Below are 18,301 nucleotides of genomic sequence, written 5' to 3'. Positions count from 1 at the left end.
TGGCTACGTGCGGCCTCCCGCTGTGTATAGATGGCTACGTGCAGCCTCCCGCTGTGTATAGATGGCACCGTGCAGCCTCCCGCTGTGTATAGATGGCTACGTGTGCTCTATATTAAGTCATACAATTAATACAATACAATTAATTGAGTCATACAATTAATGTAAGGCTATGTGCCCACGGTACAGAAATGTTCCGGATTTTTTTTGAGCGTTTCTGCATCTCCCTGGCAGAAAAAAACGCATATGGATTTTACATGCGGATTGTACATGTGGATTTTACATGTATGTGAAGCGTTCCTCACTTGCATTTCCGCATGCGGGTTGACAAGCGCTTTCCAAGCGATTTTAGCATCACTTGGAAAGTGCTTGACAACTTGGCTACACTATATAAATCCATGCAACCGGCATGGATTTATATAGAGTGACCGTAAAAGAATGGTAAAAAATAAAAAATATATACTTACCTTCTGATGGCCTGCAAACGTCAGCGGTCGCGTGACCCATCACATGACTAAATGACGTCACGGCAGGTCCTTTTCAGACCATCGCGAGCTGCCGGCAAGCCAGGACGCATCGGATAAAGACACCGGGGGCCATCAGAAGGTAAGTAGAATGTATATTTTTTTTTTTATTCTTTTTTTACAGGTTCTATGGTACCCGGATCCAGAGGAGAGTCTCCTCTCCTCTAGACCTGGGTACCATCCGCACATTGAAATGCATGGATTCCGCATCTACAGATGCAGGGATGCGGATTCCATGCGTTCTAATGCAAGTCAATGGTGGCGAAAACGCTGCGCTTCCGCAAAACAATTGGTAATGCTGCGGATTTTTCCGCAGCGGAAATTTCCGCAGCATGTACACAGCACATGCGGATTATCATTGGGGACCATGGCAGACCTTCTACCAAGCGTTTTTTAAGCGTTTCTGCAGCGGAATTGCCGCTGCGGAAACACTTAAAAAACGCATAGTGGGCACACAGCCTAAAAAAAAATATTATAATTAATATTGTGCCAAATTAATTTCACGTGAACTATCACATGATCTATCACAGGGGATCAGGTGACATGTCACGTGATAAATCAGGTATGTGGGGGGGGGCCTTCTAAACTGCCCGGGGCCCTTGCTACTCTTAATCCACACCTGGCTGGGGATATTCCTGCCCTTTTTCATTCATAAACAGCCTAATTTCATCCAAGCAGGCTACAAATCTTTCCAGGACCCGTCCTCTGCTCAGCCACCAGACATTATTGTACATCAGTAATCTATTATACTGTGCTGAACCTCCTCGAGAACTGCTTGAAACTGTCGAAAATTCAAAGCACGAGCCATAATGTAATTCACGATTTTTGTGACATCTTTGAGGACATCATCAAACTTTTTGCTGCTTTCATTGGCACAGAGAGCTTCCTGATTTATGATACAGTGGAACTGAATAACTTGATGTTATGTTTCTTTAACAAACAGCTGTATGAAACCAGATGTTGCTCCCACCATAGAAGGTGCCCCATCACTAGTAACTGAAACGACTTTTTCTGGTCTTATGTCTTGTGACAAAAAAGCCTCCATCACAGCATTATCACATATCTATCCCTTGTGTTCTTTCAGGCACAGACACTAGTTTCCCCAGCTCTTCTTTGATGATGTCACCAACAGCATAACGCACAATGGCTGCTAGCCTTGCACCATTATTTATATCGGAGGTTTCATCCAAGCACATGGAGCAACAAGCTGCCTTTTGTAAGTCAGTGGTGAGCTGCTGACTAACGTCACTCGCCATTCACTGGACTCGATCTTCAACAGTATTTCTGCTAAGTGGCATCTCAGAGATGCGCTGAGTAATTTTATCCTTGTTTGGGTAATCATGAAAAAGGGAATCACTCCCAGACAACATGGCCATTTTGATAATATCCCCATCAGAGAAGGGCTTACCATGTTTTGCTATGCACAGTGAAATTTGAAAACTGGCAGCTGATTTGTTCTAGAAAGATAGTTGCAAAAACGATTATTCTGGGAATGTTTTCTCAATTTTCCTTCAAGAAACTCTTTTCTTTCCGTTTCACTGAGTGTGGCAACAGTTTTGTGGTTGGTGTCAAAGTGCCGTCTGACACTTTGTAGTATTGGCGTCTCTGCCCCTGACAGGCAGAGACGCCGTCCCCCTTACCGGCGCGCTCACGGCCCGGCGTTTTCCGGCTCTCCTGCTGCTGCTGCTGCGGGCGTGCACAGCTTTCCGGGCACTGTGCTTAGGGCGCGCGCGCGCTCCCTCCCTCTTGAAGGGGCCGCGCGCGCCGTCCTAAATAGTCCCCGGCCAATGGCCGGAAGACCTCTCATATAAAAGGCACCTCCTCCAAAATGGAGGTGCCCGTGCAAGGTTGTAGCTTTGTGCCCTAAACTCTGCTTCAGCCCTCAGGTCTAGTCCGCCAGCCTGACTACCAGTCCAGTCCACCAGCCTGACTACCAGTCCAGTCCGCCAGCCTGACTACCAGTCCAGTCCGCCAGCCTGACTACCTGTCCAGTCTGCCAGCCTGACTACCAGTCCAGTCCGCCAGCCTGACTACCAGTCCTGTCCGAAAGCCTGACTACATGTCTCCGCCAGCCAAATGTACTTTCCAGCCTGACGGTCTGCCTATGATCCAAACCCGCCAGTCTGTCTATGGGCCTGGCTTGCCTGCCTACCTGGAGAATGTACCAGTTACCTGCCGTGTCTATCAGCCAGCCTACCTGGAGGCTCCTACCAGTTACCAGTCGTGCCTATCAGTCAGCCTACCTGGAGGCTCCTACCAGTTACCTGATGTGCCTACCCGGAGGCTCCTGACAATTACCCGTGGGAGTCATGCAAGGACAGGCCCAGAGTAGCACCTGGTCCCTCTGCTCGGTCCTTCCCTGGTTCACGGAGTCAATTGAGCCACCGTGCGACCTTGGTCAGTCCGAGTTGATACCTAGTTACGCCCCTCTAGTCCCTCCTTGCACCGCAGCACAGAGGTTCCACCTCCCAGATCCGTAACAGTTTGCACGGGCCATGGAACCCAGTGGCCCCCTGGTTCCTTCGCTTGCTGACCTGTACCAGGAGGTTTCTCGTCAGAGATCCCAACTGGAAACCATGCTGACCTACCTGCGGTCTGTCAACTCTCGCCTGGACACACTGTCTGTCCCACCTGTGCCCGCCTCGAGCCGAGCGACACCCGCTCCGGCGGCGCCGCTGCCTACCAATACCACGGCATCCAGCCTAGGACCCCGGCTTTCTGTGCCTCCTCGATTTGGGGGTGAACCCGTCTTGTGTCGGGGTTTTCTGAACCAGTGCACGCTGCATTTTGAACTTCTGGCACATCACTTTCCCTACGACCGGGCCAAGGTGGCGTTCATCATGTCTCACCTCACCAGGGAAGCATTGGCATTGTTAAACCCTCTATGGGAGAGAGGGGATTTCCTGGTGTCCGATCTTCTGGCTTTCCTCACTGCCTTCCGGAGGGTCTTCAATGTGCCCGGACGAAGGACTTCTACTGCCTCCTCATTGCTCCGTCTCCGCCAAGGGAGTCTCATCGTGGGCCAGTATGCCATTCAGTTCCGTACCCTCGCTTCTGAGCTTGCCTGGGACAACGAGGCCCTGATGTCCACCTTCTGGGAGGGTCTTTCCCATCGGACTAAGGACGAGCTAGCCGGCCGGGACATTCCTACCACCCTGGATGACCTGGTGTCACTAGTTACTCGGATTGACATCCGTTTCCTAGAACGTGCTAAGGAGACTACCCGGGAGAGAAGATTTTGTCGTCTTGCTCCGGTTTTCTAGAAACCTGACTCCCAATCAGCAACTCCCGGGGCATGCTCGCCTGAACCCATGCAGATCGACCAGACCAACATGGTCAAGTCTCGCCAAGAAACACGCCGAGCCGAGGGGAGCTGTTTCTAATGTGGTAATAAGGAGCACCTGATCCGTTCCTGTCCGGTGAAGCCGGGAAACTCCAGTGTCTAGGACCGCTCGGAGAGGTCGTCCTAGGCAAGAGTAAATCCTCTCCATTCTTGACTTTATCCGCCTCTATTTCCTGTGGAGAGAAATGCTTCTTTGAAACCGCCCACGTGGATTCCGGAGCCGCTGGGAATCTCATTTCCCAGTCTCTTGTAGAAAAGTATCAGATTCCTACCAAACCTCTGGCTGAACCATTGGCAGTCGCTTCCGTGGATGGAAGACTCCTTTCGGTGTCCCTCTTGCTCGTCACTGAACCCATAACCCTTCAGGTGGGAATGCTGCACTCAGAGAGGAACTCCTTCCATGTGCTTTCCAGACTCTCTCACTCCCTTTTGCTAGGTCTACCCTGGTACAGAGACATGAATTGGCAATCCGGTGAGGTGCTCCGTTGGGGGCAGGATTGCAATGAGACCTGCCTGGTCCCGGTTCGCCCGGCTCGACCTCCGTCTACTCCGGCTAATTTACCTCGTCTACCGTCACCTTGCTGTTCCTATGCAGATGTCTTCGACAAGAAGGAAACAGAGACACTGCCACCACATCAGCCATATGATTGTCCTATCGACCTGGTACCCGGTGCCACTCCACCCCATGGGCGTATTTACCCGTTGTCGCTGGCCGAAACCCGGGCCATGTCGGAGTACATCGAAGAAAATCTGGCTAGGGGATTCATCCAGAAATCTACCTCCCCGGCTGGAGCTGGATTCTTCTTCGTAAAAAAGAAAGATGGTTCACTACACCCCTGTATCGATTATAGAGGACTCAACCAGATTACTATCAAAAACAAATACCCCCTGCCGCTCAACTCTGAGCTGTTTGACCGCCTTAAAGGCGCGAAGATCTTCTCCAAGCTCGATCTTCGTGGGGCGTATAACTTGGTCCGGATCCGCCAAGGAGACGAGTGGAAGATAGCATTCAATACCCGGGACGGCCACTATGAATATCGTGTGATGCCCTTCGGCCTCTGTAATGCTCCAGCCGCCTTCCAAGAATTAGTTAACGACATCTTCTGTGACCTCTTTTATTCTTGCGTGGTGGTGTACCTGGACGACATCTTGGTCTTCTCTCCGGATCTTCCCACACACCAGAGGGATGTTCATCAGGTCCTGCTGAGGCTCAGGCAGAATCACCTATACGCAAAATTTGAAAAATTCCTCTTCGAGCAGACCTCTCTTCCATTCCTGGGCTATATTATCTCTAAGACAGGTCTACGGATGGACCCCGAGAAGGTCTCTGCCGTCTTAAAGTGGCCACGTCCGGAGGGGTTGAAGGCGATTCAGCGATTCCTGGGCTTCGCCAACTATTACCGTCTCTTCATCCCACATTTCTCTTCCCAGACTGCTCCCATCTCTGCGCTCACCCGTAAGGGAGCAAATCCTGAGGAATGGCCGTCCGAAGCGGGGCAGGCCTTCCTCTCCTTAAAACAAGCCTTCTCTTCTGCCCCTGTGCTACACCGTCTGGATTGCAACAAACAGTTATTTCTGGAGGTTGATGCTTCCTCTTCCGGAGCTGGAGCGGTGCTCACCCAGAAATCTCCGTCCGGGAGAATGGTAACCTTCTCTAAGCTCTTCTCTTCGTCCGAGCGCAACTACTCCATAGGAGACCGAGAACTGCTAGCCATCAAATTGGTGCTGGAGGAGTGGCGTTACCAGCTTGAGGCGGCTCTGCACCCGGTGGTCATCTACACTGACCACAAAAACCTGGCATATCTACAGAATGCCCAAAGACTCAATCCGCATCAGGCCCGATGTTCTTTGTTCTTCGCCCGCTTCAACTTTACCCTACATTACCGCCCTGCGGACAAGAACATTGAAGCCGACACCTTTTCCCGATCCCTCCTGTCTTCCGATCAAGAGGAGGAGCCTATGCATATCATCGATCCCTCCAAAGTGATGAATGTGGCCCCCTTGGACCTGTCTCGTCTCCGACCCGGTAGGACGTTTGTAGCGGTTCCGGATCGTAAGAAGGTTCTTCACTGGGGTCATTCATCTAAACTAGCCTGCCTTACTGGCCAGAAGAAGACCTTCCTGCTCATTAGCCGGCATTACTGGTGGCCTACCCTGCGCAAGGATGTGGTAGACTTCGTCACGGCCTGTTCATCCTGTGTCCGCAACAAGGTTCCCAGACATCTTCCAGCCGGCTGTCTCCTGCCTCTTCCCGTACCTGCTGCCCCGTGGCAACACATTGCTATGGACTTTATTACTGATCTCCCTGTTTCTGCCGGTTGTACTGTCATTTGGGTGGTCGCTGACCTCTTTTCTAAAATGGCCCACTTTATCCTTCTGCCTGGTCTCCCGTCTGCATCTGTGCTGGCTAAGCACATCACATCTTTCGTCTCCACGGCCTACCCCTACACATTGTGTCTGATCGCAGGGTCCAGTTTACTTTGCGCTTCTGGAGAGCTACGTGTAAGCTGCTGGACATCATCCTGGATTTCTCCTATGCTTACCATCCGCAGTCCAATGGCCAAGTGGAACGTATCAACCAGATCCTTACCAGCTACCTCCGGAACTTCGTCAACGCTCACCATACCGATTGGGTAGAGCTCCTACCATGGGCCGAGTTCTCCTATAACAACCATGAGAGCGAATCTTCTTCAAAGTCCCCATTCTTTCTGATCTACGGTCAACATCCCCGGATTCCCTTTCCTGTCACCGCTTCAGTGGACAACCCTGCCACGGAGTCTCTGGTCAGCGAATTTTCCACTATTTGGGAGGACACTAGATCCGCACTTCTTCAATCCTCCGAGCGGATGAAGAGACATGCCGACAAGAGACGCCTGGACCCACCTCAATTCCGTCCGGGAGACAAGGTATGGCTCTCCTCCAAACATGTTCGTCTCAAAATACCCTCCTATAAGTTGGGTCCACGGTTCATCGGTCCATTTGAAGTCCTCAAGCAAATCAACCCAGTAGCCTACAAGTTAAAACTCCCGGCCACCTTACGGATTCCCAACTCCTTCCACGCATCTCTCCTCAAACCAGTTGTGCTTAATTCTTTCTCCGACAATCCAGGTACCTCCCCAGCTCCGGTCTCCGCTGAGGACATCTATGAGGTAGAGAACATTCTGGCCACCAAGAGGGTAAGAGAACATTCTGGCCACCAAGAGGGATTGGAAGGGGTTTGGCCCAGAGGAGAGAACTTGGGAACCCAGGGAGAACATCCATGCCCCGATTCTCTTTCAAAAATTTCTTTCCAGCCTAAAAAAGAGGGGGCGTAAAGGGGGGGTACTGTAGTATAGGCGTCTCTGCCCCCTGACAGGCAGAAACGCCATCCCCCTTACCGCCGCGCTCCCGGCCTGGCGTCTTCCGGCTCTCCTGCTGCTGCTGCCGGCGAGCGCAGCTTCCCAGGCACTGTGCTTAGGACGCGCGCGTGCTCCCTCCCTCTTGAAGGGGCCGCGCGCTGTCCTAAGGAGTCCCTGGCCAATGGCCGGAGGACCTCTCATATTAAAGGATCCTCCTCCAAAATGGAGGTGCCTGTGCAAGGTTGTAGCTTTGTGCCCTAAACTCTGCTTCAGCCCTCAGGTCTAGTCCGCCAGCCTGACTACCAGTCCAGTCCACCAGCCTGACTACCAGTCCAGTCCGCCAGCCTGACTACCAGTCCAGTCCGCCAGCCTGACAACCTGTCCAGTCCGCCAGCCTGACTACCAGTCCAGTCTGCCAGCCTGACTACCAGTCCTGTCCGCCAACCTGACTACCTGTCTCCGCCAGCCAAGTGTACTCTCCAGCCCGACGGTCTGCCTACGATTCAAACCCGCCAGTCTGTCTATGGGCCTGGCTTGCCTGCCTACCCGGAGAACGTACCAGTTACCTGCCTTGCCTATCAGCCAGCCTACCTGGAGGCTCCTACCAGTTACCTGCCGTGCCTATCAGCCAGCCTACCTGGAGGCTCCTACCAGTTACCTGTCGTGCCTATCAGTCAGCCTAACTGAAGGCTCCTACCAGTTACACCTGCCGTGCCTACCCGGAGGCTCCTGCCAGTTATCCATGGGATTCACCTGCTCTCATACAAGGACAGACCCAGAGTAGCACCTGGTCCCTCTGCTCGGTCCTTCCCTGGTTCACGAAGTCGATTGAGCCGCCGTGCGACATTGGTCAGTCCGAGTTGATACCTAGTTGCGCCCCTCTAGTCCCTCCTTGCACCGCAGCACAGAGGTTACACCACCCCCCGGATCCGTAACACACTTGATGTGCGACACACAACACTTTCATTACACAGAATACACAACGCTTTCCCATTGTGTTCAATTGCTCCAAATGACTCTGCCCAGGCCTCTTGGAATGATCTTCCACTATCTGTTTTTGCTTTTTTTGCTGTACTCATTTTTGGGTGTTCAAGACTTGGGAGTCTACAAAAACACAACATTTTTTAAAATGAAGCACAAAATACAAATCTATGTCTATATAAAAAAATAGCTGACACTCTTAATTAATACTAAAGAAATGGATATTCCCTGAATCAACAGTCTACTGCAGTGATTCTCAGCTGGGGTTCCTTTCGAATTTGCTGACCACCACAGCAAGAAGGCAATATTCCACTGACCACCAGCTTTATGACTGCTCTAAAAAGGCATCTGAGTGCATTTCATCTCCGCGGTAAATGCCTTGGACCTACTTCCTGATGAATTTGCATTAAAGGAAATCTGTCAGCAAGGATTTGCCATGTAATCCGAGGACAGCAGTTAAAATACAAATATCAGTGATGTGTCACTTATCAGGCTGTGTGCTTTTGTTTACTTATAATGAAGGTTTTATATAAAGGACATTATCATTGCTTTGATTAGCTTGCGCACTGCCACTTGCACTGGTCAGCCTCTACTGGATGGTATGTATGTGTGGGATTTAGGCTGTGTGTTGAATCAGATAGGACTCCTTTGAAGGTAAACTCTTAATCCAAATAGTGCTGGCTTGGATAAGCAAGTGGAAGCCGGTATACATCCGGTGTCTGGCTGGCAATGGCGGGTAGAGGTGCTGCTAGCACCTAGCTTGTGGAGAGGCCTAAGGTGCCTAAACAGCAAAAAAAAAACACAACAGACCCCATTTTGGAAACTACACCCCTCAAGGATTATATAATTAGGATTTAGAACCCAAAAGTACTACATATCTGATAACATTAGGTCGTCATATTGAATACATTGTCATTAGTGTTGAGCACAAGTGCTCGCTGCTCGAGTCTGCATCGGGTGCTCGAGTATGCACCGAGTATCACGGGTGCTCGAGTGACATGCTCCCTGCGTTTTGCGGCTGTTAGATAGCCAAAACAAATGTGGGAATTGCTTGCCATACATGAACAATCCCCTCATGATTTTTTTGGGTGTCTCCTTAAACGTGTTTACCGAACACCAACACCTCCACTCCTCTCCTCACCAGGCTGTACAAGACATAACGCTGGCAATCCCAGATAGCCAGAGCAGGTACTATATAGGAGAGGGGAGTGACTGATGCTGCACAGCTGAGAACTTCCAAATAGAAGCTACAGAGACTCAAAGCTGAGCATATTAACTCCTGCACTGCTGAAGAATCTAACACCATTTAATATGAGGGAGAAGTGCTTCTGTTCAATGCAGGAGTAGGTTAACTCAGAAGCTGCAGTCTTCTCACTCCTCTCTGTACCCGTGACATGACCTTAGCCAGTTCTTTACCCATCTTCATATACAGTGCCTACAAGTAGCATTCAACCCCCTGCAGATTTAGCTTGTTGACTCATGCGGAATTAACTTGGCATTGTGACATTTGTACTGTAGATCAGCCTGGAAGTGGGAAATGCACTGCAGCAAATTTTTTTTTTTTTTTTTTTTTTTTTTTTTTTAAACGTTAAAAGTTAATTCAGAGTGTCATTTATTATTCAACCCCTCAAACCACAAGAATTCTGTTTGGTCCCCCTAAAGTATTAAGAAGTAGTTCAGGCACCAAGAATAATGAGCTTCACATTTGTGGATTAAAGATCTCTTTTGCCAGCCTTTTCTGACAATTTAAGCCCCTCCCCAAACTTGTGAACAGCACTCAGACATGGTCAACATGGGAAAGACAAAGGAGCATTCCAAGGCCATCAGAGACAAGATCGTGGAGGGTCACAAGACTGGCAAGGGGTACAAAACCCTTTCCAAGGAGTTGGGCCTACCTGTCTCCACTGTTGGGAGCATCATCCGTAAGTGGAAGGCTTATGGAACTACTGTTAGCCTTCCACGGCCTGGACAGCCTTTGAAAGTGTCCTCCCGTGCCGAGGCCAGGCTTGTCCGAAGAGTCAAGGCTAACCCAAGGACAACAAGGAAGGAGCTCCGGGAAGATCTCATGGCAGTGGGGACATTGGTTTCAGTCAATACCATAAGTAACGTACTCCACCGCAATGGTCTCCGTTTCAGACGAGACTGTATGGTACCTTTACTTTCAAAGCGTCATGTCAAGGCTCGTCTACAGTTTTCTCATGATCACTTGGAGGACTCTGAGACAGACTGGTTCAAGGTTCTATGGTCTGATGAGACCAAGATCGAGATCTTTGATGCCAACCACACACGTGACGTTTGGAGACTGGATGGCACTGCATACGACCCCAAGAATACCATCCCTACAGTCAAGCATGGTGGTGGCAGCATCATGCTGTGGGGCTGTTTCTCAGCCAAGGGGCCTGGCCATCTGGTCCGCATCCATGGGAAGATGGATAGCACGGCCTACCTGGAGATTTTGGCCAAGAACCTCCGCTCCTCCATCAAGGATCTTAAGATGGGTCGTAATTTCATCTTCCAACAAGACAACGACCCAAAGCACACAGCCAAGAAAACCAAGGCCTGGTTCAAGAGGGAAAAAGTCAAGGTGTTGGAGTGGCCTAGTCAGTCTCCTGACCTTAACCCAATTGAAAACTTGTGGAAGGAGCTCAATAATAAAGTCCACATGAGACACCCAAAGAACCTAGATAACTTGGAGAAGATCTGCATGGAGGAGTGGGCCAAGATAACTCCACAGACCTGTGCCGGCCTGATCAGGTCTTATAAAAGACGATTATTAGCTGTAATTGCAAACAAGGGTTATTCCACAAAATATTAAACATAGGGGTTGTATAATAATTGACCCACACTTTTATGTTTAAAATTTAATAAAATTCAACTGAGCAACATAACTTTTTGGTTTGTAAGATTTATGCTTCTGTTCATAAAACCTACTCTCGTTTGCAGTTTGAAGGCTCTAACTTATTTGCATCTTATCAAACCAGCTAAATCTGCAGGGGGTTGAATACTACTTGTAGGCACTGTAGTTCCACCAAGTCCTTGCTTCTGGAGCTTCAGTATAAGGCTGTTATGTGGTACAGTATCAAATACCTTTGCAAAGTCCAGATAAATCACACCAGCCGCATTACCAACATCCAGATTTACACTTACCTCCTCATAGAAGCCCAACATGACTTATTCTTCATGAATCCATGCTGGTTGTTAGTTATTATGATATTCTCTGCAATATATTTCTGCAGGTCATCTCTTATGATGCCCTCAAAAAGTTTGCACACTACTGATGTCAGACTTACCGCACGGTAGTTGCCTGGATCCACCTTCTTACCTTTCTTAAATATCGAAATCACATCAGCCATCCTCCAATCCTGTGGCACCAACCCTGTTACAAGAGAGTCAAAGAAGATGAGACACAGCGGTCTGTCAATTACTGAGCTCAACTCCCTCAGCATCCGTGGATGAATACCATCTGGGTTGGGGGATTTGTCAATGTTTAATTTGCTCAGAGACAGGTCTACTTCTCATGTTAAATTAGTTATATCAGGTGGTGAACTTTGTTGCCTTGTAGAATGATCCCTGGAAAAGTCAGTTCGTTGGTGAACACAGATAAAAAGTGCATGTCTAAAATCGCAGCCCTTTCTTTGTTCTCTATACTTATCTTGTTATTATCATCTTTTATACCATCCGTTTTTTCTTTTTGGCATTGATGTATTTATGAATTTTGGGGGGATTTATTTTAGTGTCACTGGGGATTTGTGTTTCAGTAGCTAACTTTGCTAGCTTGATTTCTTTTTTACATTTCTTGTTGAAATCTTTATATTCCTGAAAGATTTTGAATGTCCTTTGTTTTTGTCTTATTATACTTTGAACTGTCTTATTTATCCATAACGGTTTCTTTTTATTCCTGGACATTTTATTACCAGAGGGTATAAGTTCTAGTAGTAATTCCTTAAACATGTCCCATTTATGTTCGTTATCCCCAGTTACCATGACATGGTCCCAGTCTACTCGATTAAGATTTTCCCTTAATTTGTTAAAATCAGCTTTACTAAAGTTCCAGGTTTTTGCATTTCCACTTTGAAATTATTTATTGAATACTACGTTGAAACTTACCATATTATGGTCGCTGCTGCCCTATAGATCTGAAATTGTATCACGTCTATTTGACAGAATCAGATCCAGCAGATTACCTACCCTGGTTGGATCATCTACCAGCTGGGAGAGGTAATTGCCCTGAACTGTGGATAAGAACGTGCAGCTTTTAGAACAACCAGCAGACTCTATGTCCCATTGAATGTCTGGATAGTTAAAATCCCCCATAATACGGAGCCTATTATATGCTGTCTTTTTAATTTGTTGCAGTATTTCATCCTCTACCTATTCAGCTATATTAGGAGACTTGTAACAAACTCCAATTAGCAGCTTTCCATTATGGCCATGCCCATGTATATTTACCTTAAGTAGACTTTAACGAAAATACACACCACTCCAACATTTTTGCCTTTCCTGTACTTTCTGAATGTAGAATAAACTTCTACATTTTTAACCCTGTCATGGCTTTCATCCAGCCAGGTTTCAATAATGCCCAATTTTTATTGTTTATAACAGATAGAAATAATTTTTCTTGCAGCATAACAATACCCTAACTGATCAAAAATAATAGCACCCATGGCTCTTTCTTCCATATCTGCATATGGTATTGATGCTCAACCTATATTGTTGCCTTCTCAAGACTTTCTAGGTAACTTCCTTTTTATGGGCATATGCCCCTTTAAGGTAAGAACACAAGATTCCATTATGACATCACAATTAAGCATTCCCTGCTTATACAAGTGTTTACACTCCCATCGTCACTTTGACATTCCGGTGTCATTGCTGTCAGTGATCAGCTGCATAACTATTCACATATTGACTGCGCTTGGATTTATTTTGGATTGTTGAAATGTCTGGAATTCCTCCAGACAGACTTCAGGTGTTAGCACTACTGCAGGGGATTCTTACCACCTATGCCCCTGACTTTGTGCTACCCCTACCCGACGGCGTCCTCAGCTTCACTTACCGGCTGGTTTTGAAGCTAGTGAGAGACTGCCTGACCAAATACCACCAAGGTCGAATAAGCTCAGAATATTTTGAGCATTTACAGCAGAACATCTGGACATTAGTACAACAGGTAAATAGCAGACAATCTGCACAAATCATATAAAAATAATAATAATAATAATAATAGACAATACTAATGGAATACAAGTTTAAGTTTAACCTGTACCAAATACCCAGAAAAGGATAGTGGGGGAGCTGAAATAGGGTGTACAGGCTTCATTACTTGCCGTGCAGATACTTACTAGTATTTGCCGTGCAGATAGCGGAGTAACAAGGTGACATAAACGGCTTCCTCCATTCTGAATTTCTCTCATGATTTTCCTTTCTTGTTTATTCTCATCTTTATAGGCTGAAGAAAAATCTCAAAGTGGAGAATTGGCCTTTATTAAACAACTGGCCCAAAATGTCCTACTTGTACTGGAGTATCCGGCCTACTCACTGGAGCGCCTGGTAAGGATCCATCATCTTCTATATCTCATGTCCTTGTCTGATCTTCTCCAGATCCCCAGTCATATAGCAGAAGCTCAGATTTATGATGTTAGAGGCCTCCTGTCCGCTCCGGACAGACACGGGATATTTTATGACAGCCTGTGTCTGCGGCTCCATCATCAGTGATGACAGTCTGTACTCAGCGGTGCGGAGTTTGTATTTCCGCCTCTGTCTCACACGATTATCACAATCTTCCTTCTTGTAAATGCTGCAGTTCTGATAGACGTTATTAGAGAACAGTTGTATGTACAAATCCCTTATATATGAATGTGGTTGTACTGGAGTGAGCGGCCTATAGACCGTCCCATACTGAACTGATCAAGTAAATCCAGTATACAGTGCATCTCATACTGAAATTATCATGTAAATCCAGTATACAGTGCATCTCATACTGAAATTATCATGTAAATCCAGTATACAGTGCATCTCATACTGAAATTATCATGTAAATCCAGTATACAGTGCATCTCATACTGAAATTATCATGTAAATCCAGTATACAGTGCATCTCATACTGAAATTATCATGTAAATCCAGTATACAGTGCGTCCCATGCTGAAATTATCATGTAAATCCCGTATTAGTCCTTCCTGCCTTATATGTGGTAATTTAGTGATTGTGAAATGTTATATTAATTGTATATATTATATCTATCAGGAAAAATCAGAAGGCGACTCCAAAGAGGGGCAAAACCTAAATATTGCTGACTCTGATACCAGTCAGCCGGGGCTAAACCCTGATCTGATGGAAGGTAAGTCGATCATCTAATATTTTACATGCAAATATCAAGTTATAGAGAACAGCAGAGAACATGGAGATTTACTCTTCATCCTCTGTATGAGGCCGCTGACGTCTCATGAACCCCCTATAGACTACAATGGAGGGGGCTCGTGTAATTCTGCTTCTCTCCTCTTCTCAGCCGCCAATCATATCATTGTTGTGACTCGATCACATCCTGAGCAATCACACATTTATGGTACAGTATATATAGATATGCCATAATTATATACAATGTGTGCAGAATATCCATATACCTAGTGTTATTCCATGTACAGGGGTCTCGTCATTTCCTTCATTACATGGATGACTTATATAATAAGTGCTGACATAGACTAATATATGACGTCTCTTCATTATTTTACCATTATTTTAGGAATAACTGTGCCGGAAGATTCTGAAGGTGGAATATGTGAGACCCCAGAGATCATCCAGGAATCTGCCAGTGTAAGTATCAGAGGGACGTCTGTAGATCATCAGATGATGGCTGTGAATTACACATCCCATATTATACCCCATATGATAATGGGATAGCGCTGGTCTTCATGTAGATCAGACCTATTATGTGTGACGATGGCATTATTATTATTCTGCCTCCTCTGTGTGATGTCACTTATTCTTCCCTGCAGCACAATGATATATCTGTATGCTGGATATCCCCCTATAATATAATAGTGTCTGTAGAGGGTCCGACTTGTATCAGGCCCTCTACATCTGCCGCAGTGTAATCAGCAGGGACATCATATAGAAGTGAGACCTTCCTGCATCTAAGGCTTTTATTTTCCTGCAGTTTCTATGTCTTATTGTCATTTCTTATTTCTTTTTAGGCCTTGACCGGATCATTAAATCCGTTGAGCCTTCCTTGTAAGAACGACTATAAACTGATCAAACTGATCAGCTTTGGAGCTTATGGGTGAGCTTTACTTTGGTATAATATTTATTTTCTATCACTCCTTATGATGAAGCCTCTGTCTCTGCATCCTGCCCTCGTAATGTTCCCATAGACAAATGATGAGTCCACATCACTGTCCATATCCGTCACTATTCAGTTCAGGTAGGGTGTGACATGGATGAGGACCCCCCATTAATGATCATTTATGGATTATTATTTTATTTAATTGTAGACATGAATTTCTAGTGACGGCCGCACAACTAGTATTGGTCATTAGTGCAGGAGATCATTTGATAAGGTCTATAGATGGACTGTTAGTAAGAATTCATAATAAATCATGGATTTTCCTTCTCTCAGGGCCGTCCACTTAGTGCGCCATAAAGACACAAACCAAGTATGTGCTATGAAGAAAATGGACAAACAGATCCTGAAAGAGCCAAGGAGACTTGAACGAGCCTTTCTGGAGAGGGACATCTCAGCATTCGTTGATTGTCCATTTGTGGCCTCCATGTTCTGCTCCTTTCCTACTAAGCTTCATCTGTGTATTGTCATGGAGTATGCACCAGGTAGGACACATCCATTGCATCAGTACCCAGCCCACGTCTGGTTAATTCTAGCACTTTATTTATAACCAGAATGTGCCCACATGGACGGTTACATGTTCTCACTGCACTTACTATAAGTTATCTGTTACCAAGATGCCTGAAAAAACATTAATCTCTCTGAACGTCTCCCCTGTATGTCCTCACTGAGCATGGCAGCAATTTCCACAAATGGAAAAAAAGATTGTAGATGAGGCCCCGCACTCTCTCTTTGTATAGGGTCACTCACCATTATACAGTATATCTCTTTGTATGAGATCCTGGCCCAATGTCTCTGCTTATTATCTCATTAACCCTCATCATGTGTGATTTACAGTGAAACAAACCCTGACCTGTCAAATTTTCTTTCTCCTGTAGGAGGAGACTGTGGCAAGCTTCTAAAGTCCAGGGGTGCCTTACCTGTCCCCCTGGCTCGTATGTACATTGCGGAAACTATTCTTGCTGTGGACTACCTGCACAGCTATGGTGTGGTGCACAGAGACCTGAAGCCTCAGAAGTAAGTGACCCTTGTAGTATAATAAAGGGGAAGAAGGTTTGAGTTTGTTATACAGTCTATGGGTTATTACTTGGGGCTGACACCATCTTTTCTTTCACAGCCTCCTGATAACATCAACAGGACATATTAAAGTCACCGATTTTGGGATTTCCAAACTCGGACTCATGAGACCAACATCGGACATCTACAAGGCTCCATTTGAGGACATCACCAGCGAGTTCCTTGATGATGAGGTCGGTTTTACTTACAGAATCTTGTACTTCACAAATCTCTCCTCTTTCTCCTTCTCTGATAATTTCTCATGTGGAAAACGTTTCCACTGATATTGTTTGTCACAATTATATTTATTGATCATCTCATTCTTCCGTTGGTTTCCAGTTTGTTGGCACCCCTGAATACGTAGCTCCAGAAGTCATCTTAATGAAAGGATATGGAAGGCCTGTTGACTGGTGGTCAATAGGGATCATCCTATATGAATTTCTCTTTGGATTTGCTCCATTTCATGGGGCTTCCAAAAGGGAGATTTACCACAGTATCCTCAGGGGTAAGTAAAATAATCTAAATGCTATGTGATGACACAGTTATTTGGTTTGCTTGATTCTGTGGTTTCGTTACTAGTTTTGTTAAGGAAATAGATTTTTCTGAAAATAAATTATTGAAGAGCTCTTATTTCCTGTAATATTTGTTTTTTACATAACAGATGACATAACTTGGACATATGATAAATACTCTCCTCCCCGCGATGCTCGGAGCATCATTACTGAGCTACTCAGAAGAAATCCGACACATAGACTTGGGACAGGTAATATTATAATAGTATTATTAATGACTTATTACACCTCTGTTACCAGAAAAAACTGAGATTCTCTACTTTACCTACTTCCAGAGCATGTCCTTCATGTCGGTTCCGTTACATTTTCAGTTTAGATTAACATAAACTATACAGATATGGAGCAGTTTCTCTGACAATGACTGTATCACTTTCTTTTTTGTCTTCCTTTTTCAGACGGAGCACATGAGATCAAATTTCATCAATTTCTGTGTTACTTAGACTTTGACAACCTTCTAAGTCAGAAGCCCCTGTTTGTTCCTAACCTAAAGTCAGATGAGGACACCCACTACTTTAACAGTAAGTAAAATGAGACGTCATCTGCAGAAAACTGTTGTGTGTCTTGTCTTTCATTTAATATGACAATTAGTGATAACTTGGTGACTGTCTGACCTTGGTCTTATACTAATGCTCTCTAATAACCATTGTACTTTGCAGCTCACTCTAGGACATACAAACATATTGATTCAGATGAGGGTGACACAAGTGGGGACAGTGACTGGACAGAAGTCCAGAATTTTGTATCATCTTCTGAAAGGTTTTCTAAAGTAAGTATGTGATGAATGAAATGTATAAGGGCATGTGCACACTATGAGTATTTGATGAGGTTTTTACCTTAGTATTTGTAATCCATACACAGGAGTGGAACAATCAGAATAAAAGTATCATAGAAACACGTCACCACTTATGTATTTATCTCCCACTACTGGTTTTGGCTTACAAATACTGATGTAAAATACTGACAAAATACTGAATGTGTGCACGTGGCCTACAACCTATAATTCGAAAAAAGTTTAAAAATATATCTATTTTATATTTCTCTATTTGTTTTAGCTGTATAGCACCAATACCGTAAAGATGACCCATGAAGAGCCTATGTCACCTTCAGAGTGTTCCCCAGAGAACAGCGAAAAACTTTCAGACATGTGAGTAGATTAT

Source organism: Phyllobates terribilis, unplaced genomic scaffold (genome assembly GCF_046119375.1).
Source record: "Phyllobates terribilis strain yellow unplaced genomic scaffold, ASM4611937v1 Scaffold_11__3_contigs__length_659146591, whole genome shotgun sequence".
NCBI lineage: Eukaryota > Metazoa > Chordata > Amphibia > Anura > Dendrobatidae > Phyllobates > Phyllobates terribilis.
Note: the sequence above shows the minus strand (reverse complement) of the source record.